The following is a 25,632-nucleotide window of genomic DNA, read 5'->3' on the forward strand; positions in this document are numbered from 1 at the left end:
CAAATATTTTCATTTGTGTCCAGAGGAACACTGGGTGCAGAACACTAAGAAAAGACAGAAATTGATGCTGTGTAAACAATTTGTTTATAGTGAATGTTCTAGAATTTGTCTCATCAAATACTATTCACTGGAGCAAAGCTAGGTTTAAGTAATTTGGCTGATGCTATTCTTCCCACTATTCCATTCAAGTCAGCAGATGAATATTGTCTCTTGAGGATTTCTTGGCTTTGCAGAAATTCTGACACTACTGTCTGGTGCTTTGAGTGTTACAATCAAATGAGTCCCAGCTGTTTATTCCCCCATCCAGCATATTCACTCAACACACCCTTCAGTTAAACAATTGATACATTTCTCCTTGCATATTACCTAGTAGGCCTTGGGTTTTTCTCTGATCTCTGCAGTAAGGAAGTTTTAGTGATTGCACTGTTTGTACATCTATCTCTTGTTTATCCACTTTTTCTACCAAAACTGCTAAAGAGTAGAAACATCTAATATTCATTTCTTAATAGATGGCCTGTAAGACAGACCCAGATTTCTTCCCCACAAGGGGACTATCTCTAGTATATATAAAAGAGCACATAAAATAGCAAGAAATCCACTTGCAGGCATATTAGGAAACCTGGGAGCAGAAAGCCTGAGGCATGGCATCAACACCCAGATGGGTTTCCACACCCTCAACTCTTTGAGAATACTTACAGGTATAAGGCACGTCCAGGCTTCAAAATCTCCTGAAGTAGAGCCACCTTGTACATAGTACTGGCAAGCTCCCAACCACTTGAAACACATTAACAGAACTGAAAAATCTTGCAGTCACTTTTTTTTTCTGTTGTCTGTTTTCAGGTTTTCTGGTTTTTCCCTAATTTTTCAAGTATTATAAGTTTGGTGCTATTGCTTGTCTCTTTTTTACTGAAAAAGACATGCCACTTTGCCATTATATTTCACAAGGCTTTAGCACTGAAATTACTTTTCATATAAACAGTGTCACCAGTTAAAAATTACCATTTAACCATGACTGATTATTTTGCAGATGTTTGCACAGGAAAGGTCCAGCACGATCTGCTTGCATCAGCAGTATTTTCTTTTTTAAGCAAAAAACTGCTAACACTTTGAATTTTCTCTCATTGAATAGTTTCAAATGTAGAATGCATTTAATTAACAGAATTATCTATTCCAATTTTTTACACTGTTTGTTTAAACTGTACTGCTTTCTGCTGTATTACTCCATAAATGGCATGGTTTATAACAGAAAATATTGAAACTGCCTTTATCTTTTATTTTCCAAACCCTTGCATTACTTTGTTCTATTTCTAGTTAACACAAGCCTATTGTAGCCAGCAACACTGACTGTTGCTATGGTTTTGCACTCCTTATGTTTTGTTTCCATTTTCTACTGGTCCTTTTTCAGTTATTTGACATGCTTTTAGTTGCTTCATCTATGATTAATCTCTTTATTGACTCACTTGCTTAGGTATCATTTGGACTCAAATAATCTGATCACATACTGGAATACTTCCAGACTTTTGAAACAATACGATAGGGTTAGAGTTAGATGGCAGTCTAGCACTTAGCTAGCTATGTTTTCCACTTGGGTGACTGCAGGGAATGAAGTATACTCCACATTTTTACGGTTGTATGGATGGAATTGATCTTCAACTGAAAATAAATTTATATCTTATTACTCCTTATGATGTGCAGACAGACAGGAGGTCAGGATGGAGTCTCTGTAAAATAAAGTGAGAAGCCACCATTTTTTTTTCATGGGTCTGGCTTCTAGTGGCTGGCAGCTGGGATTGAGGTTGGTTTTCTCACCTTGTCTGGAGAACACCAGGCTCAATTCTTTCTTGGAAACAGTAATTTCCAATAGTTCCAGCTATTACTGTGGAGTTGAAATCACTCCAGAGCAGGCCATTTTTGCATCCAGAAAAAAATGAATGCTTCTATACTTGTGACTGTGACTCAGTGCGATATGCACCTAACTCTGATAGATGCCTCAAGCAAGGTTGGACATAAAGAGGAAAACTAGAAAGTAGAAGTTGATAACGTTATTGCCACTTCCACCAAAGCCAAAGATATGACCCATACAAACACTCATCATCACAACTACAGGTTACACAATCAGAATAATAAAAATAGCAGCAAAACTTAGATATTACCATAATATTATTTTCAAATCAGCAGCCAGAGAGGTCAGCCCTCAATACTCAGGTCAAATTGCTTTTTGTACACAGACTGAATGAAAATATTGCTGAATCTTTGTTTTAGTCTGTCTCCAACACAACCCCACCTTTTTCATGTGACGTGAATGGGTCCCCCATTTGGCTAAGTTGGCCTATAGTTGCAAAAACTTGATATATACTAGATATAGGATAACCAAGATGATTCAGGTTAACCTGGCAAGCAATCATGGCCTAATCAGAAATGCTTTCCAATTTATCCATTCACATTCATTTTTTTAACACTTTCCCATCCTCATTGCATTTGTAATTCCACTGGATGTGTGGTATTTACACCTATGGCACCAAAACTTAATCAAAGAATTCTGCTTTTTTTCACATATGAAGAAGTGTCCAAAATGTAATTATACTTTACTTTTTGCTTCTTAAAGTTCTTAAATTTCCTTATGCAGGACTTCCATACTATTAGAGATTAATTTGTATCTTCTAACTCTTTTCCATGGGGTTCTTTTTAAGGAATATTGTGAGTTGTATATAACAGGACAGAACAAGACATGAATACAGGCATTCCCAACTCCACAAGATTAGGGAGACCAAAAACATGCACATTTACTCTCAATATTCATGTTGCATTATTTTCTGTATATTCTCTAATATTACATTCTAAAAACATGTCTCACCTGTTCTGAACATATCCTGTTCTGCAAATACAAGCATGCACAAAGAACACGTTTGGGTAAAAGACAGTAATCTTTTCTTCCAGAACCTTCCCCCTCCTCCTTGCATATCTAAGTATTTTCTTTCAGGGATTCAGAACCTGCCTATTGCAAAGTGGCAACAAAATTTCTAGTCAAAATCCGAAAATGGCAACTCTCTTTCTAATTAAATATTTATTTCGTGCTAAAGTTCATGCATGTAGTGTTTACAACCTCATAATTTACAAAGTAATGTATTTTCTATCAGATTTTTATAGGGAAAATCTACTTTGCCAGGAAAAAAAAAAATTACTTTTCACTAGTGAAAAATCACAATGGAAATCCTGCTATTAAAACCCCCTCATAAACACTATCAAAGAATCATACCAAATAAGGCTTGTAAGGACCTTTTATTTAAATAACTAACAAACTATTTATACTTTTACAAGAGTCTGTCCTATTTTAGTAAATATTTGGCAAAGTTATTTGATTAAGAGAGCAACCTGACCCTCATTTAACATGGTTATTTGCCATAACTTATTCTTCTTCTTCCATCATTTTGGTTTAACTACACAAATAATTTTTTGACATCTTTAGGTTAAGTAATACTTCTCATGACTTGATTAAGACTGGATTGCCAAGATTAGTGGCCAGGGATCTTTGAAAAAAACGTTTGTACAGACATTTTAGGGCTGAAATCACTCTCAGCAACCTGTCATCAAGTGGTACATGGAGAACAGCACGGTCACCTCGTTTGATCACTAGATGCGTCTTTCATTCCCAAACAAGCCTTGCTTTAGAGGCAATTTTTTTACCCCTGAAAGCTGTTTAGCAGCTGTGATTTCTGTTCTCTGCTCAGACATTGAAGTGCACCTTGTCCCCACGGCATGTTACCTAATGTGGGGTCTCAAAGCAACTTGCACACATCAGAATGAAAGGAGAGCTTGGCACCATCACACACCCTGCAGCTGCTGCACTCTCTGCTGGGGCTCACCAGCCCGGGGCATGCTGCACTCCCCAGACAGCAGCAGCTGTGTGCAGCACTCACAGATCAGCCCCAGCTCCTACACACAGCACTGTGCTGCTCTCTGCTATTAGGCATGGCTACAACACACCACGCTAGCCTTTTACATACTGAACTTGACTTTTTCTTGAAGAATTTTAAATAGGTGGAATTTAGGTCAATCACGCAGCAACACATGTTGCAATGTGTGCAATATTTGAATAAATAACAGACTTCATAATCCAGCCATCTCCACATTCCAAGTACTTTCCCCCTCCTGATGAACTGAACTACCTGGTTTTGGGAAGTCTGTTTAGAAACCTCATTACAACTTATAGAAAGAGGTATTATCTTCCCAGGTCTCATTCAGGTCAAAGCTATCAGGCTTTTGTTAGTATCTTCTCACTATTTCACCTCTAGGGAGGTAAAGGGACAAGGCCTTGAAAGCTGAACTCAATGAAGTAGCATTTGTGGCCTCTCATTATTTTTGTGGACACATTCTAATCAGATCAAAACACAATTATGATCTCAGAGCACGTTAGGCCCATAGGAGATCTAAAACTGTTTTGAATATCAATATTTTGCATTAATTCCATACCACATACTCTTCATAGTTACAACTTTTAATTCACTGTTTTTGCCTAAACTAGATGCTTAAAATGGCAAACCAATGGCTGTGGGGAACTGTGCTTCTGATTTGCCTGCCAAATGCGAGAGCTGTACAGACGGGGGTTTGGGCAGTAGTTTTACACTTGCCTCATGCTGATCTGCAGGCTGCTGTCACAAGAGCCAATTTTACATACTCCTCTTTCTTTATCAGCAGGAATAGCAATGCAATCATGAGATAAACTGTGTGAAAATTAATTTCCCTCCCTTTCCTTCTGTCCCAAATATTTAGGTTTCACCTGTGCTCATGCCTCTGGTGTGGTTTGCTCCACAGTCATGTACATGAGCACCAGCTCTGACACAAAGGTACCTGACATGAGGAACTAACATGAGGGCAGGTTTTCCCCAGTCACAGAGCCTCTCATCTGATGAAAGTATCACTGTTGCCACGACCCAAGCTCCACAGGAATTGATCCAGTGACTGTGCTGGTGTCTGCAACTGATGACTTACAAAGAGATGAGGAAGAGGACCTGCTTTGGATTAGGAAGTTTTCCCAATTTTCTTATGTGTTTCAATAGAAGAGGTAGACTCTTCAGAGTAATCCCTTTTCTTTATTGTAGAGAAGAGACTATGTATAGAAGCCCATACCTTCTTAGCTGTAGAGAGAAGCTGCCTCACCAGCTACATAAAAACGTCCATTTTATCTCATCAAAAGCTTGCAAAATATGAGGCAAGATGTCAAACATTAACACTTCTCAAACCCTGAGTGGCTCTAATCCAGAGTGTTTAAGGAACTGCTCTGCAAAAGGCCCTGTTAAAAGTGAAGAAAGTTCATTTCAATAACACTTATTTCCAGTATTGTAGATTAATAAGATGGAGAAAGCAAATTCAAAATCATAATGGAGATTAGCCATCTCCACTGAATAAGCTGTTTGTCTCTTGTTTCTTGTGTCTAGCAAACCCTCTTGTAGTTTCAGTTCTTTCTGGATATCCTGCTAACTGCTGTGAAGAAGGCTGTTCAGACATTATTCCAACTGTTGCTGCCATCTGTAAATATTTGTACATATTACCAGAGCTCTGATTATGCAAATTTCTGACAACCAAAATAAATCAAGTTATTTAAGTAAAAAGACTTAAAAGCCAACTGAACAGCTGAAGAAAATACAAACTCTCACCCTCTCCCAGCAGAGACTTTTAAGGAAAATCTGTTTGTTTCTGAAAAGGAGCTTGTCATTAATGTAGTGAAGTTTTCCACTCCAGCACAGAAAAAGAATGCAAAGAGGTTTTAAAAAGACCAAGTTGTCAGTGGGCACCTCCAGCTCTTGGGAGAAAGGTCTTCAAAGACCAGCAGCATGTGGAAGGAAAAGAAGCATCCAGAGGAAGGAGCTATCACTACTAACAAGCAAGATAGGAGCTCAGATCCTGCTGCTGCTCCTCCTCTGCCCCTCAGATTCCTTAGCTGCCACAATCACCTCAAAAGAGTCAGAAAATAGTAATCTCTAATGGTGATTGATGACATCATTCTGACAAGGATTTCATCAGCTGCTAGTCACAGGCATCTTAGGAAAAAGATCTTGGCACCACAGGTCTGAAATAATGTTAAAGATACTGAAAAAAAATTTCAAAGGACAAGGCACCATGTTTTAAAATGTGAATGTTGAAGGAGAAGTAAAAAGCCAGGCCAGTTTATTTTTACCTCTCTTGGCCACAGGAGTTATATATCTTTATTGCCCAAAGAGGTGGCTTCAGCTTGAGAACACTAAAGAAAGCAAATTTATAGAGCACTTGCAATTAATTTGCTCATATTCCTGCTCTTTCCAAATACAGTGGCTCACAGCCTCCTCGTCTGCTGTACTGAAGCAGGAAATTCTGTTTTCTTTTAATATCATAGAACTTCTCTGGGCTGATTTTGGACTCCAGTTTTCACACAATAAATGCATTTCTCAGAAACAGATCTTCAGGATTTGCCTTCAATATTTTTAGCGTTTTGTTTTGGAGGTTTTGTTTGGTTTTGTTTGGAGGAGTTGTATATTTGTTTGCTGGGGGGATTTTGTTTGGTTGTGGGTATGGTTTTTTTCTTGTTTTGTGCTGGTGAGTTTTGTGTGTCTTACTATGATTTTTTTAAAAGGATTGCATTGTGTTCCAGTTCTTACAAGAAGGATGTTACAGATTATAAAAACTCCTGAACTGTGCTGCACAGTTTAAGCACATTCTACTGCATGTTATTTCTGCACATCTGCAGGCGACTAGGACAGATGTGATGTATTACCTGGCTCAGTGCCCACTGAGGTTAGCTGTTAGAACATTTCCACTGACTTTAGAGAGCTTTGCACAAGGCTATTAAAAGAGACTTTCAATGAGAGAAGAGTTGCACTCTGTTCTTACTAGCATTAGCAATGTCAGACTAAGGACCCTTTAACATTTTGGACATCTTGGTGCAGCCATGGGGTGCAAAAAATTCACACTCCCACAGAACAGAGCTCTGCTTTCAGAACTTGATTCTGCTTTTGCAAATAATCTTGCTTCCCCTTAAAACAAAGGGGGAAAAGCATCCTTTTTTCCCCCCTCAATTCTTCCTCAGTGTACTCTGATAATGTTACACTTACAAACACTCTTTTTTCCCCAGAAACAATTTTTTTCCCCAAAATCAATTTAAGCAAAGAGCAGTTCCCCAAGACAAATGCCTTGCATGCACAACAGTCTGTCCCTACCCAATGGTACTTCAGTCCAGGGCAGCTGTGGCACTCCTGACTCTTCTGTTTAAAATTCCCTGTAGCCTTTGTGAGTGCACAGCCTCCATGTTTAGTATGCACTCATGTCATGTTTATAAAAAAGGTTTCAATTAACATCCCAGACAAAAAACATGTCCATAGATAAAATAAAACCTTACAGGAGAATACTGAATAAAGAAGGATATAGTAACAAGCAATAGGAACCAACTTTTCAAGTACCTTAGGGATCTGAGAGCATTCAGCAACCATCAGATTCCAGCCATTGATAAGACCCTCTTCCTGCTCACTTCAAATTAAGCTTCTAGCATGAATCAATATCCAGAACATACACACTGGATCCACAGGCTTATTTACACAATGCTCACAATTTCCTGCAACTCCGTATCTTTGCATCTCTTGCACATAACTCCTCGCTGTCAGTCGCACTCCCGAGAACAGGCAGGACTAAGCTGCCTCAGTAGAAGCCATTCCCAGTGCACCCAAGTTAACTGCAGTGAAGTGCTGACAGAGTGCCTTCACGTATGAGGGAAACGTGCTGTGGTAAGAGAGAAAGAGAAGCAATGTCAGGGTAGAAGGTGACTCAATAGCTTGTGCATTTCCAGGCCTCGTTTCAGAGTGTTTTTGCTCCTCTGAGATACTGTAGGGTCATGTTTTACACTTTTTTTCTTTTCAAAGTTTTTCCAAAATCTGCAATACAACTGGAGGCGCCCCTGCACTATTCTGGCACAGATCCCACAGAACTAAGAATTACAAAATGGACACATCCACCTTGACACACAACCTCCAAGAGATTTTGCAGAGAAGGGATAAAAAAACCTGTGCAGGCTGCTCAGGGCTAACATGTCTAACATGCTCTTGGAGTAGAACATTCCCAAAGAGACCATGGGAAGACAGCACCAGATACTCCTTCCCACTTACCCGGGAAACTCCTGCTCCAGCATCTCTGCTGACCTCTAGAGAGGCAAGACTTTTTTACAAGGGGTGTCCCAAGCCACTTAAATTTTATAACTTAAAACTCAAGCTAACTATATAGAAAAATCTGCAAGCACAGAAATAATTAGGCCATTATAATTGCCTTGCAACCATAGTATAAATTGTGACAAGTATCTATTGTACAAATTCTACAGAGAGATTCCCAAGAAGACTGCAACAGCTGATTGATCAGCGACTTAAGGCACATGTACCAGGAGGCTCTGTCCTGGCAAGCAGGCTGCACCATCCTGTGCTGGCCCTGTCTTCCAAATCACAGAACTGTTGCTTCCCTCAGACTTCAAAAATTATTTGTTCTGTCCTGAAAACCTGAGTTACTGTACTCAGTAAAAAATTACTTTGTTCTTGAGACTTACAAGGGCAATATGCTTTCTTTGGGGGAAATATATATCCCACAGAATTTTTTCTAGTTTTTCCTAAAGTATCATCACCTTTATCTTCATCTTTCTTAATCTAATACTGTTTCTGAAGGAAACCTAAAATGTGAAATTTGGGCCTCCACTCAATTTGATCTGTTGTTTGTGTGTTCTCCTTCAGTTTTTCCATCTAAGACACTTATTTTAGCACTCAGCATTTCAATGAAGCCAGGAAATATTATAGTTCCTGGTATCTGGAAAAAATGTCTTCAGACAAACCCTGGTAGTCTGCTCAGTCTCAGCTTTTTCTCCATTGGCACCCACAGCCAGGGGTGCACCCTGCAGTGTCATCCAGCTGGTGCACCACACACCAGATCCAGGGATTTGAAAATTGTTTGCTTCTTTTTGCAGACCAAAAATTCATTCCTCCCAAGGAAATATCCAGGTAGATTCTTTTGCAACCAAATGCTTATAAACAAAGTATTTTAGTTTTAATAAATTTTTTCCTAGAGCAAAGAGACAGCTGTCTCTACCCTCCCCACACTGTTGCAGCATGGCTGGTCTGTGAGTTTTCTTGTGTGAAGTAATAATCTAATAAAGGTCAGAAATGTAGTAATAACTAAAATATGTACAATAACTAATATAATCTTTCCTAAGCACTTAAGAACTCCTGTTGTCTGCTGATGTATTTGATATGTTTCTGCTAATGGCAGCTTATATCAGCAGAAAGTGTCCATGGTGTTTTCTTCAGCATTGAATAAGGCTGACCTTTGTGAACCACACACAGGCAGAAAAACACATATTAAAGATAAGTATCTTTGTTAAAAAAAGCATCACCTAAATATTAATTGGTCCTCATAAACACAAAGTCAACCATTGCAATAAAAAAACACTTTCACAAAAGACCGTGTGAGGAGATGACAACTTTCACATACCTACAAGACACCATAAAACTACATTTGATCTAAATAAAGTGGGTAAATAAATGTAATAGCTCTGCATTTCAAAGAAACAGACACCAGAAGCCACTGGCCAGGATACAGGCTGATAGATGGCAAGACAGACTGTTTGCATGTGAGCTTGGCTTCAGCAGTTCCCTCAGGATGGAGCTCTCCCAAGAGGCATGAGCAGCGTTGGGCTGCGGGAACCCAGCCCCAGCCTGGCCAGGGGTACCTGGAGCTGGGGGCTGCAACTCAGGCACTGCGCTCTCTGGAAGGCAGGCTTGGATGTCTGAGCAAGGAAACAGCATTGCACTAATTTCCAGAGTGCCAGGAAAGAGGACATTGTGTACTATTGTGTGTATAACAGGTTGCCTTTCTGCCAAGGAAACACACACTCCTGCCAGTGTCTCTGAGCAGAGCAAGCACTGACTGGCCTTCTGGGCAGAGACAAGAATGAACAAGAAGAGTCCTGGCACCCTTCTTCTCCCCAGTAAGGGGCATTCATGAACACCATTATCCTCACTGATTCTTGTTTTTGCCAGAAGCAGAAAAAAACCCCTAGGTGCTTAAATCAACAGAGCACATCAAGTGTAGAGGCAAATAAAGCCCTTTATTGCAGACTGAAGTCAGACTTAAGTCCAAGTGGTTAATGAGCTTTGGTCAGCTATTTGTTTTTCTCTTAAATTTCCTCCTGACCGCTTCATTTGCGGTGAGGTATTTGTGCCTTTTTATTACTTTTATTATTTATATGAGACATAAACCAAACACACTTTCCATCCTAACTGGCAAAACAGTCCAGTGGTCTGTTTCTCTTATACAGAAACAGCCTGGAGGCATGACAGCTATCTTGCCTCTGCTCATGTTAGTCCTTAAACAGGCAAGACTTTCTCCAAGGCCAACTGTCCTGATCCATCATTGTAGGCTATCAGCAAGCTCATACCACCACAGTGACATGATGAAATACCAGTTCCTGGATAACTTCTGCTCCTTCCCAGAATTGCTAATGGTTCAACACCCTCAGAAACACCAGAGGTTAAGGACAACCAACAATCTGCCAATCAATTTTTATACAAGGCATTATTCACTCAAGTAGGATATAAATCAGCAAAGACAAAATAATGGTTGACATAAACAGAATTTACATATTGTGTGCTAGCCTGGAGCTTTTTGGTGGACAGAAACTCCTCAGAGCAGAAATGGCACCCAGCTTCACTTTTTGTTCTATAATGGGGGTATGAAATGACAGGCTGATTAAGAGTTTGTTTGGCATCCATGGTGGCAGCTATTGTAATTATATCAGCACTCTCCAATTTTGTCTTGGGGGCCTGTTCAATAAATCCCTCAGATTTGATTAAAAAGAGTGTTTGTAGCTGTCCTTGCAGCTTTGGTTAATGCTACAGTAACTGCTATGCAGATCAGAGAACATAAATTCATGTGGAATTTTAGACAGCCAAAATGAAAACCAGTAACTTTCCTAACATACACTTTGACATGGGTTTCAGAACCCACTAGAGAAGCAGGGGAAGTACCAAGAGTAGCTTGCTCTGAGCCTCTGCTGCAAACCCCACACCACAAAGCTTCAGCAACCCTGAGTACATGAAATCCAGCTCAGTCAGGAGACTTTTAACAGATGTGATCAGAAGGCCTGAATTGTAGCATTAACTGAATATCACAGCCAACAGGGCATGGGGATAGAAAGCAAAGGGGTGTTGTAGGAAAAAAATAAAACTAAAAAAAAGAAAGAGAGAAGAAACTACAATTAAAAAAGACAAGACAATAGAAAGGTCAGGGAAAAAATGCATATGGATGCATGGGGAAATAAGCTTGATTAAGAGCAGGAATGCCTGAGGAAAGCAGTCAGGGAGAAATAAATGAGAGGCAATTGATGCTATGTTATTAATGATGTGACAAATGCTCACAGCATATTCAAACAAAAGAATCTGTCTTCCCCAGTTACCTGAGGTAATTAATATCCACCAGTTCTTGCCACTAGTTTTGGCAAATTCACTGGCATGGAAAATTACAACTCTTCCTAGGAGCTGCAGCAGAGTGCATTTTTAATGTCCCTAAGCCACCTTTTCTTAGCTGTTACAATAAAATTCTTATGGTTTTCCACCCAAACAGAGGCAGGGGAGGACACAGAGGCTGGTAAGTGCACAGACTATGGCAGCCTCTTAGATGTCCAAGTGACCACAACAAAGGAGATGGGTAGAGTACTGTATAATATACAATACAAATGTACAATATACTTAAAAATCTTCAGACCTGTGATCCCCTTCATTTCCCAGAGCAGACTAAATCTGATCACCAGTGTGGGGTACCATTGCTGAACAAAGTGCACTCCTTCACATCAGAATTTGTATCAGTGGTTATCTCAGAAATACTGCAAGGAGAAGTTGCTCTAATGACCTTCTATACCTTAATTGATCTTAGTTGTTTCACCCAAGGCCACGTAGGGTTACCTGCTTCTCCTTGAGTTAACAGTCAATACACCCTGCTCATATCTATGTTAGCACAGAAGACAATTTAAAAACTTAATACATAGCCTTGATTTTTATAAACAAACATGCATAAAAATCTTGCAAATTCCAATTAGATTATACAATCCAAACCCTACAATATAAATTACAAAACAGACCCCTGAGAACAGGTTCAATGACTTCAGGATCAGTATTCCACAGAGTGCTAATTGTGGCAACAAACTGTGTTGAAATTCGTGTGTCCTTGCTGGGTTTTCAGCTTTCATTTTGAGATGTAAACTGTCAAGTTTGAACTCATGTTTGACTTCTCTCTTTCCCTAGAGCATGGGATACGTAGAGATTTCCAAAGCTTTGTGAATTCCTTTGACACTTCTCAATTGAGACCTCCCGTTGCCAAAGAATGAATATTTTACCTTGTGGTGTTTCTCAAAAATGTGACACGATGTACTAGACATTTGGCCAGCATTACATTTGCTAGCATGTTTCCATGAGCTTGACAGTGCTTTGGTCCCCAGCTGAGTGGCTTGAGTTAGTAATCACTTATTCAAGGCTACATTTAAGATGAAGTTGCTGAACACAGAACAACAGTCCTGAAATATCACACATTTCCAACCTTTTGAAAATGTGAGCTTGGAGAAAGGACGTTCCAAACTGTCCCACCAGAGAGGCCATTTTTCAAGAAGAGCACAGACTGTGACCATGACAGGGCGGTTTTTGGGAAAGGCTCTGTCAGGAGGTAGCTACAGCAAGCCTTAGTACAGACCAGGATAGAAGCTGTCTGCCAAGCAGAATAGGCCTGGAGAAAAGGCATTTCTTCTCTTCTCTTTGTAATGTACTTGTTCTTAGGAACATGATGTAATGAGGGCTGGATAACCACCACCCAGTCTGCTCATTACCTTGAAAGAATAGCTCTGACTGCTGTGGGATGAAAAAGGGCTGCCAGAACAGGAGGTTTGCTGTACCAGGATTTCGCCCATGGCCTCTGGTTCATGCCTGGTGGCCACAAGTTGAGGTTCAACCCATTCCTAAGGTTAGGAGAGAGACACAGCTCCAAGTGGGGACAGAATGCAAAAGGGTAACCAAAATAATAGATCAGCCACACAAAATTAATAAATACTGAAGTATTTGTCTGGGCTATAACTGGCCATTATTATATACTGATCAGAGGACAGGGTAGGCTGTACAAACATTAGATGCCTGGCAGCTCATTCCTCTGGGCCATAAGTGGGGGGTTATGGGCTCAGGCCAGGAACAATTCAGGTTCTGATTTGGGTCAGCATTTACTGAGGCTTCATCTCTGTTAACCCTAAACCCAAGTATAACACCAGGCATGGGCAGAACCCTTTTCCACATTCAACAGTCATTTCCTAAACTGCCAATTATTTGTGCAGGCCAACCCTCCATTTTTAACTAACTTTTGCCTTTACACCAATTGTAGGCCTTGGCTTTTCCTAATTTTTATCTTAGCTGTAACTGGGCCACATTCCCTAAGATCACTGGAGCTCTTCCAATAACTGATTCTTATTGCTTTTTCACTTTGATAATTAGTCTTGCCAAACCCAAGCTAGTCCTGAGCTGTGAGCATGTAGTCCTTGGAAATCTTAGTCAGTTCCACCAACTCAGAAAGCTGATTATCCTGGCCCTCAATATAGTCTGTATTTACTGGAAAGGAGATGAGAAATTAGAAGATCTATTTATTTAAAAAGACCAGCTTGCAGGCTGCTAATATTGCAAGTTGTAAGTATAGTGCTGTTGTAAACTATATTTGTGGCCATTTTCTTGTATTTTATGAAGATAAAGCACAAATATTAATGCTGTACTACTTGAAAGCTTTAACTGATTCTATCTTTCAGCCCTCATTTTGGATCCTGAAGTACAGCTGCAGAGAATAAACAGCCCAGGAAAACTACATTGCTTGCTGGAATGCTAAAATAGCAAAGTGGTTGAGATGGTGTTTCTGTGTAACATCAGGCTACTTGCAGAAGGAAAGGGAACAAACAAGGCAGTTAATGTTGTCAACAACTGCAGACCTGTAAACACTAAAATTATTAAGGCAGATGGTAAAAACCTCTTGAAGAAAAACCACAGCAAATTTCTCACTCCAAAAGTAGAAACAGAGATCAGTTGGAGCGAATAGCTTATTGTATGTCGAGTACTCATGAAGATTCCTCAGGGATTAGATGTATTTTGCAACAAATAACACCTGCAAGAGCACTACAGAGCCAAGGGATGTAGTGGGTAGAAGAGGAAAGGGATAATGATGGAAATCTTGCTAGCCAAGCTCACCCCTTTCAGGAAACATTACAATACCACAAACCAAAGTGCCTGGGCTGTTTTTCTTGCTTTATCATTTGATTTTCCATATGGTTTCATAATTAGCCACCATAGATCATGGTACCATTTCACATCTTAAGGAAATCTCTCCTATAAAATGTTTCCTCAAAGCATTTTATAAGCAGCTAACAGTAACTCCCTAACAGTGGTTTTGTGCGTATAGCAGCAAAAGAATTAACCCAATTCCTGGAGTTCTGCCAGAAAACAGTGTCTTTCAGTTCTGTTTAGCTGGCAAAATATTATGGAAATAGTGGCCAAGATGTAACGGTTGTACTGATTTCTTGTAATTCCATCAGCATAAAAAGGTGAGTTGGTATAAACAGAACCTAGGGTGCAAAAAACTCCCAAACATCTATTGCCTCAACAAGCCAGTTTCTACTAAAGCAGTTGTTGTACCTTGGTTACTTGCTGTTGAACAACAGAAGAATTTAGTGAGCTCAGGCCATTGCACAACACTGTCTGCAAAGAAAGGGAGGAATTAGTTTTTCCAGACTTGGAACTGTATCAGAGACAGCTCAGATGCATTCACAGCTGGTTCTTATTGGACCCAGCACTGACGTGAGTGAGCACCAAGCAGCAAGTGACCTGGTGTGTGTTTGTCAGTGGAACTTAGAGCAGACCAGGACACCAAAGTCATATAAAAAGTACCTCACACACAGTTATAGACTGGCCTTTAAAAAAAACCAAAACAAGCACAATTGGAAAAATCCCAACCCAACATAGAGATTTAGCAATCTTGAAAAGGTTTAGCAACAAAATATAAATGTAGTAACGACAAACTATTCTTCCTAATTGATATCCACAGCTAAATCTGATTTTGCCTCAGGCTTTCTGCCAGCACTGTGTACCAATTCTCGTGTTTTTATTAAAACTAAGATTGTGCTGTAAATTAGCAGCTGTAATTAAGTGGTTTATGCTGCACTTGACTCACCCTTTGCCACTGTCCTCCTTTTTCAAACATGATGACATTAGACTGCCTTTGCAGTCCTGTGCCAGAACTAATAAATCTTAGGTAGTTCCTAAGCATTTCAGGATGGCTAAGTATTCTCAATCCTGCTCTTTTTAGAAACATGAAAAACTTTACTGAATAAATAGATTTTAAAACAGTCCCAGAGTTTCAAAATTAAAGAAATTTAGTTACTATAGCAGTAATTATTTGTATTTGCCTGTATTATTTTCTTTGCTCTGCTTACCTTTCCTCTTAAAACCTCATTCAATGACCAGAGTTGCTTAGATAAACAACTAAGCATATCCAAAAGAAACAACAGCAAAAGTCAAAGAAAGTTCTTAGGTCAGCAACATTTTAAAATGCCATTGTTTCAAACCACCAGTATTTTGCACAAGCTAACATTTCTTAAGATCTCCATGTTAATAACATACTTGGTCAAAGATGCATTTTTCCCTCACCTGGCTAGCAATGTATTGCATTTCCTATGTATTAGCAACATTGCCTCTGAAAGAGAAGAGAAAGGAAAAAGTATCACGAGTCCATTCAGCACTGAGGAGGATGGGAAACCATTTGCAGCAGCTGTGCTGCATCCCATTGGAGCTGTCAGCCTGCTCCTGCCTTTCCCGCCTGAGAAATGACCCCGGGCTGCTCGGCTGGGGCTCAGCGCTGTTCCTGTGTGATGCTCCCAGGGAATCCCGAGGAGCCTGGGGGGCAGGCAAATACAGATTTATGCAGCACAGACACTGAAACAGTATAAAACCACAGGAAAATGTAATCATGCCTAAGCCCAAGCAGCTAAGCTCAGCTCTGGGAACACAGGCTCAGTGCCCAAGCCTTGCCTTGGCCCCCAGCCCTGGGGGCAGAACTGAGCTCAGCGCTGCTCAGAGACCTTTGCCTTCAGTCTCCCAGACTGTGCTTCCAAGAGAAATCCTTGGGTACTGCTTTGGTGGCCAAGGAAAGGAAGAACAGCTTTAACTTGCCCTAGGGGCTGGCTTGTCCCCCTCCCCAGCTGGCACAGACACATCCCCGACTCCCACCCCCACCATCACCAGGGTCAAAGTAATTGTGATATCTGAACTTCTAATTGCAAGTTAAATGGAGGTGGACAGAAATGGAGTCATAACCTAAGCTCCTGGTCCACAAAAATCAGCCTTTGCACAGACTTCAGAAGAGATATCATGACACACAAATTATTCAAGAATTTTAAAGCTGATAGTTCACTTTGCTTAGCATGCACATTTTTCTCCAGATCAGTTTGCCCTCCAACATGCCCTCCTCTCTCCCTGCTAGCAAAGAAGCATACATTTTTTCCTGAGTCTTAAGTGAAATAAAGGAATGCAGGGCTTATCTGACATTCTGTTTACTCTTATATATCACCATTGTGTAAAGTCTGTAAATATTTTCCATATGTTGGCTAAAGCAATCCCTCCATTTCAGCATCTGCAAGATCTGTCCATGCAGCCTTTCAAATTAGGCTTAATAAATTATTTCTGATGAAAGTCAAATAAAGACAGCTCAAGGGCTCTTCACACACCCATTCCCCCACTCTCCCACTGTTTGCTACAGCGTTACTCTCAGAGACAAATTCACCATAGGGTTCATACTCACTGTAACTCTGAAATGTTAGGTTCAAAGGCCTTATTTAAAAAGTAAAAATCAAGCATACTAGCATATTCACTTTTTAGGCTGCCTTACCTTTGCCTGCTAAGCTCAGAGTAGGCTCCAGCACTGAAGGTGGTTGATTCCTTCCCTCTGCATCCTGCACCAGTAGAGTCCTCGGGCAACAGCCCCACCTGGGTGGGACCCACAATCCACGCCCCACACACCTGGAGCCTGGGGCAAGTGGGGACAGCTGACCCACTGATATTCACTTAATAAACCTCCACTGGGCTGGGGAAATAACAACAGAAGGCACATACAAGAAGTCCCATTTAAATATTTTGAAAACAAAATACTAATTTTGGCACCAAAACTTCAAGTAAGTAAATGACCTGCTCTGATGAGGAAGGAAAGCCATTGGAATGGTTTAATGTAATCTTATTCATCCAAAGTCACCTTTCAAATGAAATGGTCTCCCTGCTGGAGAGAGTCCCATCTCCATGTGCAGTTTGCTGTGCCTGCTGGATTTTAGTGAGTAAGAAATTGATTACTGTCATGGTCAAAGATTAAATTAAGATTTATGAACTCTGTGTAAACAAATACCCAAGCAGAATCAAGAATGTTAGTGCATATTTAGTATGGAAGAGTTAACAGGAGTAAAAAAAACCCCTGAACCATACTCTTGTGCCTGTTGATTCATCTGACTAAATGGATTTCTGTAAGGATATCTAAATGACTGCATTGCAGGAAAATATTTATACAACCCCAAACAACCATAAATTGCAATATAGTAGAAGTTCTGATTTAAATTATTGTTCCTTTTGCATTCCACCTTTCTTTCCTGTGTTATTTACTCATGTCCCCTGTAGTCTTTGTTCCAAGGTGGCTGGCTCAGATGGGAAAATGTCTTCCTCTGTGAGTAACTTCATAATTAGACTGAGAATAGGATGAGGGTTGTCTATGAAAAGTTAAAACAAGAATCCTGCATAGAGTTTAGTAAACTCAAAGCTTTCTACAAGGATATAGCCAACATCTCTTGTTTCTCTTTCACCCTTCTGCACCCAAGCAATGAATGAGTCACCTCTGTAATACACCCAGCATACACTGATCACACCACACTAAATAAATATCTCAAAACCCCGTGTGTTTTTCCAAGAAATCTCCAAAACAGTTTGAGCTTCCCCTTGCCACTTCTTCCAATTGCTCATCCTAATTTCAGAGCAGTCATCATGGATAAAGTACACACCTCCCCCAGTAAAACTATTGCCCGTGGTTTTTTCACTATTAAGTATTTTTGTTTATTTGAATATGCTGGACATCAGTCTGAATGGAATGCAGAGTTGGAAGAATTAAAAATGGAGAAGACAATCTACAGAAGGAGCCCTACTTGTGGGTTGGACATGTCTGGCTGAGGTAGAGAAAGATGCCCCAGAGCAGGACAACACAGTTGCTTTAGGTGGTCCAGTAGCAGGAGGTGGGCAGGAGTGCAACCGATCCCAAAGAATCAGGATACTTCTCATTCCTAGCAAGACAAGAGCACTGCAGTGCAGAGTTCCACAAAACAAAAGGCAGATTTTGCAGTCAAACATCAGACTTCCTGTAGAAAAAGACTAGGCAAAGACAACACTGGTACAAATAAGGAAATTCAATAATATATCCAAATTACAAAGTAGACAGAGGTTAGGATCATACTGAGGTATCCCAGCTTATTAAATATTAAATATGGCCATGGCATTAATCACTTGGAGCCAAAGTGATCTCAGAACATGCAACCAGTTTTGAAATTGGGAGTCAAGAAAATAGAGTCATTTCAAGTTTACCCAGGAAAATGATGTTTCTTCACCGCATGAACCACTTCACGATGCTTCCCATTCCTGGGAGTGTTTAGTTTACAGCCTGGCATTTAACACTTGTGCAGGTTCACTCCACAAATTGTGTGTGCTGTGACAAAGGCACTGTGCTGTAAACACCCCAGATGAGAGCTGGGAGCAGGAAAGAGAAAGAACAGCCTCTTACACCGTAAGTACTATCCTTTAATGTAGCTTTTGTATTTACAAGTGAAAAGCATTTGAAAAAGGTTGCATTGGGAGACAGCATGGGGGGGAAAACCTACAAAGAGGAACAAGCAATAGGTATTTTAAAAGTTTAGGGAAATTTTCTTGATGTAGTGCTTTAAAAATACAATGAAGGACTACCTTTTTTTTTCTCTTTTTTTTTTTTCTTTTTTTTTTTTTTAATCTGGCAGAATGTGCCTTTCAGCAAGAAAATTTAGAAAACACTTAGAGCAAAGAGTTTCAGCCTTTCACCTTTTATTTCAGACTACTGAAGTAGTGAAAGCAGAACAGAAACCTACCCCCAGAACATCAGCTCTCAGACATGCATAATCTTTGAAATGCTAAAGTGATTAGGGAAGCCTCATAAAAAAAATTGAAGCAGAGAAAATTTAAATGCCCTGACATGGTTGTTGGGAGAGCTGGGTTCTCCACTGTGCTGTGCCCTCAGACTGGTTTACACCACTCCATAGGAAGTACAAGCTACCTTTCTTGAGTGGCATTTTAGCCAGGGAATGTCATTCTACAGAACCAATGTCTAAATGAAACAGAGCAGATAAGCGCTGCCCCCAAAAGGCTTAATGTAGATTGTGTAAATCTCAAGCAATACATTAGTACACCCCAAATCCCCTGGATTTAGACCTATCAAGACCTGCTTTGAGATTTCTGTGTCTGGGTACCAGTACCTGACTCACTCAAGTCATAATGAGAAGTTCTGTCACAGAAACCAGCACTAAGTCTCTGCTATAAAATGTGTATCAGACCTCCAGGTGTCTCAGACAAGGTGACCTAAATAGATATTTTACCATGTCTAATTTACAATGTGTGAGTACTTTATTACAAAGGTAATTCCTCTGTATTGCAATACCCAGAGTATACAGAAAAACAAGAAATGGCTTGCTAAGACCTATTTGTCACTATCAGGATTTCAAAAGAAAAGAAAATAAACACGAGTTGTTTTTACTGCAAAATGAACTCAAACTGTGAGAAGAGGAAGATGCATACACAGAGAACAACAGTAAAGAGCCCATTTTTTTGTTGGATCTGCAGGAGAGAGTTTTAGGGAGAAATTCCCATAAGGCCTTCAACAGTTTATACAGAAAACTCCCGATGCCTTGATTGGCAAACAGACCTGCAGTATCAGATACCCGTGACACTCTAGCAGCAATAAGGTTTCAGCTGTTTGGCATTTGCCTGTTTGCACTGGCCTAACAGGAACATCAAAGGAAAACCACTGCCAGGGAGAAATGTTTTTCTTTATTAGTATCACCAGTGAATAGCCCTTATTACTGTGTTATGGTGGGCAACACCTGACAGTTTTGCAAGATTTATATGATAGCTTTGATCAACCAATCTTCCTCAAGAAAAAAGAAATGGGTAATCTTTCCATGAGAATGTTTTACACGATCCCAATGGCATCCATATGAAATTATCAAGTTATTTTAGAAGAATAAAAAAATGGTTTGAAATTTCCTCAGTTGGCTGCCTATTTGAATTCACACCCAGAGGCATAGAGAGTCATGTGATATAATTCAGTAAATCAGTTTAAAATAGGCTTAATTCTAGCACTAAAAATCTTCAGGAAAATAAAGCAAAGTTTCAGGGAAAATGCAAGTTTTCCCATCAAATACTTGGTCAAGTCTCAGTTTGAATCACACATTAGAAGATTTTAGTCAGGGGTCATGTAATGTGCATTTCAATGGCAGTCCTGGGGAAGGTGAGAAGTTCAGAGAACATCTCTGAAGTTTCTTAGTCCTTGGCAATGAATCACAGAGTATGTTGAAAGCACAGCCCATGACACATGAAGAGCGCTTTCCTTAAATCTGATGACTGATAAAAGAACAACTCTAATTTCTCAAAAATACTTCAGCACTGTGCAACAGCTTCATGTGTCTGTATTTGCAAAACTGAATGGTCATTTCTTTCCACAAACTCTAAATCTTTTCCTAAGGGTTAAATAAAATGGAAATACTTATTCTATACAGTTATTCCCCTCCACCCTACCCTTATCTATTACTTGTCTAAGAGCACTGTGTGATTTTACTATTTTAGTTGCTATTCCAAGGCAATATGAGCCTTAAATGCAAGTTACAGTCTATATGGTTTCTTGCAGACTGTTATCAGGAAATATTAATACTCAGGAATTCAAATGCCACATGCTACTTCTTTGTCTCCAGTGACATCACCTAACCTACAAACTCACTTCCAGAAGACCAAGGCAAAAGTGTTAAAATATAGATGTATTCTTGCTTTGTCTAAAAAGCATAGTTGGAAGTGTGAATGGACGGCACTCAACGCAGCAATGAGCTCAAAGGAAACCTTCCTGAAAACTTGGATGAACAGAACAGATTTCAAGCCTCCCTGATGAGTGGGCTTCATGCAGTGCCAACTAGCCCAGTCCTGGCCACAGCATGGACACATTTTAAAGTAGTTGCCAGCTAAAAACATCTGGGAACAAGCAATGTGAATTGGGTGTGTAAGGGGTGGGATGGCTACAGCTGATGCATGCATGACTAATGCTCTTGTTTTCCTTGGAGATCTGAGCAAGTGTTGCTGAGAAAGGGACACAAGAGCAGCAGTGGCCCCTTGCTGACTGTCTCCCTTGTCAGGAGCAAGCCCATGGCAGCCTGGAAGCCACTGACCTTCTCAAGTGCCAAAGTGACAGCACCTGGGAAACACAGCCCAGCACTTCACACATTTCTATCCCTTTATGGGAGTGACATTGCCCCAGAAAGACAATGTCAAATATAACATGGGGCACTCATCTGGGCAAGCCCACAGCCACATCGTGAGTGAGGAGACCTCAAGTGCCACCCTCTGTGTGCTGTGGTCAGGTATCCAGAACACTTGCTTCAACCTTTACTTGGGGTTTTTATAGCAAAACCCACCCACGTCATTGAAGGCAGGATAGCTCTAATGCCTTGCTGCCTTGAATACCCTGCTCAAAAGACATCTTTTTTTAAAAAATGAGCATGGTGTTTTTCATTGGTTGGTCTGAAATGTGAACCTTCTTGAATTAAATGCAAATAGGAGGACCAGCACTGCAATTGTCAGAACTGCAGTTGGAAATAAGAGATTTTAATGCTGATTAGAGTGGAGGAAAAGGCCTTTACAGCTGTGGAGCAGAATTCAGATGTTTGGAGAAAATGGGTAGTCTGCTGAATTAACATTGCAATAAGTATGACATGAAGAGACTAGGGAATAGGTCCTGTTTTTAATAAACGTCTAAAGGAGGGAAGAGCTGAAGTGCAAGGAATCATCTTTGGATCTGAAGTACACTGGCAGCTGTCAAAACTGTTTGCTTGCCAGATTATATTTCTGTTATTAGGTGCTAAAGAACAGCTTACACACTTGAGAGATGCTGTTGGTGTAAATAGACAGAATTTGACAGAAGCTGACAGAGCAGGTTTATACCAGGCAAGAATTTGGCCCTTAGTTTCCTTTAAAAATTAATAATACAGACTCTGAATTATGCAAAGTATTTTTTCTTCAAATGTGGTATTGAATCTGGATCCTTGGAAAATGCCTCCAGTTTTACACACATTGGTTTCCTTCCATGCTGTGAAAAATCTTAAAAGTTTGTAAGCAGGGGGCAACACTGGAGTTATTCATCCTAGAGGGAGAAGTTGCATGCTTGTATGGCAGTGACCCTGATCTCCTTCCATGTAACTGTTCCCTTTATTGATTGTGTCAAAATAAACCTGTATTGTCCTATTCCTACACAGACACCACCAGCATTTACAAGGTCTGAGAATGATGAGTTTATTCAGATTGAAGCACACAGTTTTTTAAGAACTGGTTCCCAGCATGAGCAATGCTGTCTAGAGAAGGTGCCCTTGCAGATCCATCCCGGCCCACTGCAGGTGCTCAGTTAGGAGCAGGATTTCCCTCACATCTCCACAGGCTGCCTCCTCCAGCCACCATACAGGAGGCCCAGGCTGATGGCCTGAAGTAAGCTAACAAAATCCAGGCCAGTAAGATTTTGAAAGACAGCATGAGTGAGTCAAAACTTCCAGATGTAAATTGCTTATTCACAACACTGGCTTGCATACTCTACATGCTTTTTGTGCTACTCATGGCCACGTGCATTTGCCTCCAATACATATTGGAACTTCCCCTTCTTGGGTTCACCCAGTACTAGATGGAGTGATGTGTTTGTATATACACATGCATTTATGTTGAAAACATAACCGTGTGAATACTTTGGGTTTTGATATAACAGTTTTGCTTTTGCTCAATAAAAGCACAAGAAATCTATAAAATGTGGCTCTGGTCTATGTAACCATACTATTTGTCATTAATAAAAAAAACCCTGCAATTAAAATTTCTTACAATATCTAGATGAGAGAATAGCAAATTTGGTCTTGGCTCACAGTTCTTTTTATATTGATTAAAAGGCATGCACTCTAAAAGTATGAGGTCTTAGTTGCAACATCTTATAAATTTTCATCTTGTAATGGAATAGCAATATCATAAATGAAAGTTCACAAGAACAAACAACAGAAAAAAATCACCTGGAATCAGCTTGGCATAACCCTACTCCTACCATTAAACAAGAAAACATAATTAACCATTCACAATACCTTGCCAGAGCTACATTTGTGAAGTTCCCAATATTACTGTGGCCTCCTTGGTAGGTGATGGGCACAACCCAAGCAGAAGAAATCATTCTGTCCTCAGACCAGATCATCCTGTGCTTTCCATAGCCCACAGGGACAGCAGCTGGCCCAGGCAAGGCCTCTTGACTTATGACAGACCCTTTTTGTCTAGCATGTAGTAAAATATGACTCACTTCAGGGACACACATTTGAGGGAAGTCATAGAAAAGTTCACTAAGCACTGCCAGTAAAAACATGGGCGTACTTACTCTGTCTTTGTAATGGTACAAAGCATGTCAGTGGGGTACGTGCTTTCCAGTGTAATCATCCCTCAGCCCTCTCTGGAGAAAGACAGCACAGTCATGCTACAATAATCATAATCACAGCATTCATCCAACTTTCTCTGTCAACCAACTTGACAGTAACCTCATCATGGATTTATTCCTTTTCCCAGTCTTAATTATCAACATTGCCTCCCCACATTGTCAGAGTGGGGGCACACCAGCTTAGTATATGTAAATCAAAGTAACAGCCTCACCTTCTTCATGAAGGTTTGTCATCCTGTACCTGCTCTTGCCGCTCTCACCTGACCATCTTTCCCACCTTCAACACTTCATCACCTCGCACTTGTGTCTGCTTGCCCCATGGTGCCCTGTTCATCACAGCTGTCTGTCAAGCACGTTCTGTGGTTCTAAGAGGGGGTTTGAGACATTTTGTCAGAGGACTGGGATCCAAACCCCCCTTTGGGTTTCTTTCCACTTAAAGCGAGAGTGAGGCGTGCCCGGACCCCGGCCCGTGCCGGTGCCCGCGGCAGAGATCCCTCAGAGCCGCCGGGGCTCCCGGGGCCGCGGAGCCCTCAGCGCCAGTGAGGCGGCAAGTTAACAATCGGCATAAAAACCTGAGCCGCTCCCCAAAGCCCACACGCATCTTCCACCTACAGTGATAACTTTAACTCTGTCCGGAAAGGGTCCCAGCAGCTGCGCCGCTCTCCCTACGGCTCCCCTGGGCAGACGGGCAGTCAGGGCTGCCCTCCCAAGCCAGCCCGGCGGGTTCCTGCCCGAGGCGCCTCGCCAGCGGCCTCGGCAGCCCGGCCGGCAGCGCCCGCCCCGCCTGGCAGCGCTGCGAGCCCCGAGGGACGGTGCCGAGCCCCACACTGCCGAGCTGAGCCCGCCGAGGGGCCACAGGTCCCACCGGGGCCACCGCTCCATCCCGCTGCTCCCGTGCGAGCTGCACAGGGGAAAGTCAGGAGTCGGCTCTTGTTCAGGATGGGAATTTGAACTCTTGGACTCAGTTTTTAGCAGCAGAGGAGCTCCCAGAGACAAGACTGGTGCTCTTCTCCTGCTCGCAAGATGACCACTCGCTTTCTGAGGCTCCCAAGTGCAGATGGGGACTTCCAGCTGAAGCCTTTCATATTTCACAGCCCTTCTCCCCAGTGCAAAAGCCAGGCAGATCCGCTTAGCTAACACGCACACCTGGTTAGCGTGAAGCAGCCTGTTAACAGCGGGAGTCTCACAGGGACAGCCATACCCAGGGTTAACAGCACCAGTCCTGCAATAATCGTGCCCGGCTGGCCGATGCCCAGCACTGTACGCTGGAGTTCCCAGTGACAGGCACTATCCCAGTCCCATGCCCGCTGGCGGCATGGCAGCCCTGGAAGTCTGCCAGATCCAGCTCCTTTCAGGCTGAAGTGTGGCATGAGTCTCCAGCCTCCCATTTCCAGCCACTTCTTAACTGCTTCCTTCATGTTATTTTATTTCAGCGATTTAAATTTTCTGTGACATGTCTTGGCACTCAAAGAATTTTGTGAAAACCTAAATATTCCTGCTGTGAATGCTCTGCGTGTATGCTTGTCTTAAATCTTCCTGTTTATTTTATTTTTCAATCCTAACAGCCAATGTCACTAATCACCTTTTAGATCATGGGCTAATAAAAATATTGCATACTGCAAAGGCTTCATCCCAAACTCTTACAACCCCATGGCATATGCCTACTTGTATAAAGGATGAACAAAGAATTTTTTAATCCTTTCACCCTATTTACAAAGCAAATCTGGACTTTAAATGCTTAGAGAACTGGGGAAACCATAGCCACTTGCATGGATTACACTGTGATTTTGCAGGCAC

The sequence above is a fragment of the Lonchura striata genome, chromosome 8, assembly GCF_050655825.1.
Source record: "Lonchura striata isolate lonStrDom1 chromosome 8, ASM5065582v1, whole genome shotgun sequence".
NCBI lineage: Eukaryota > Metazoa > Chordata > Aves > Passeriformes > Estrildidae > Lonchura > Lonchura striata.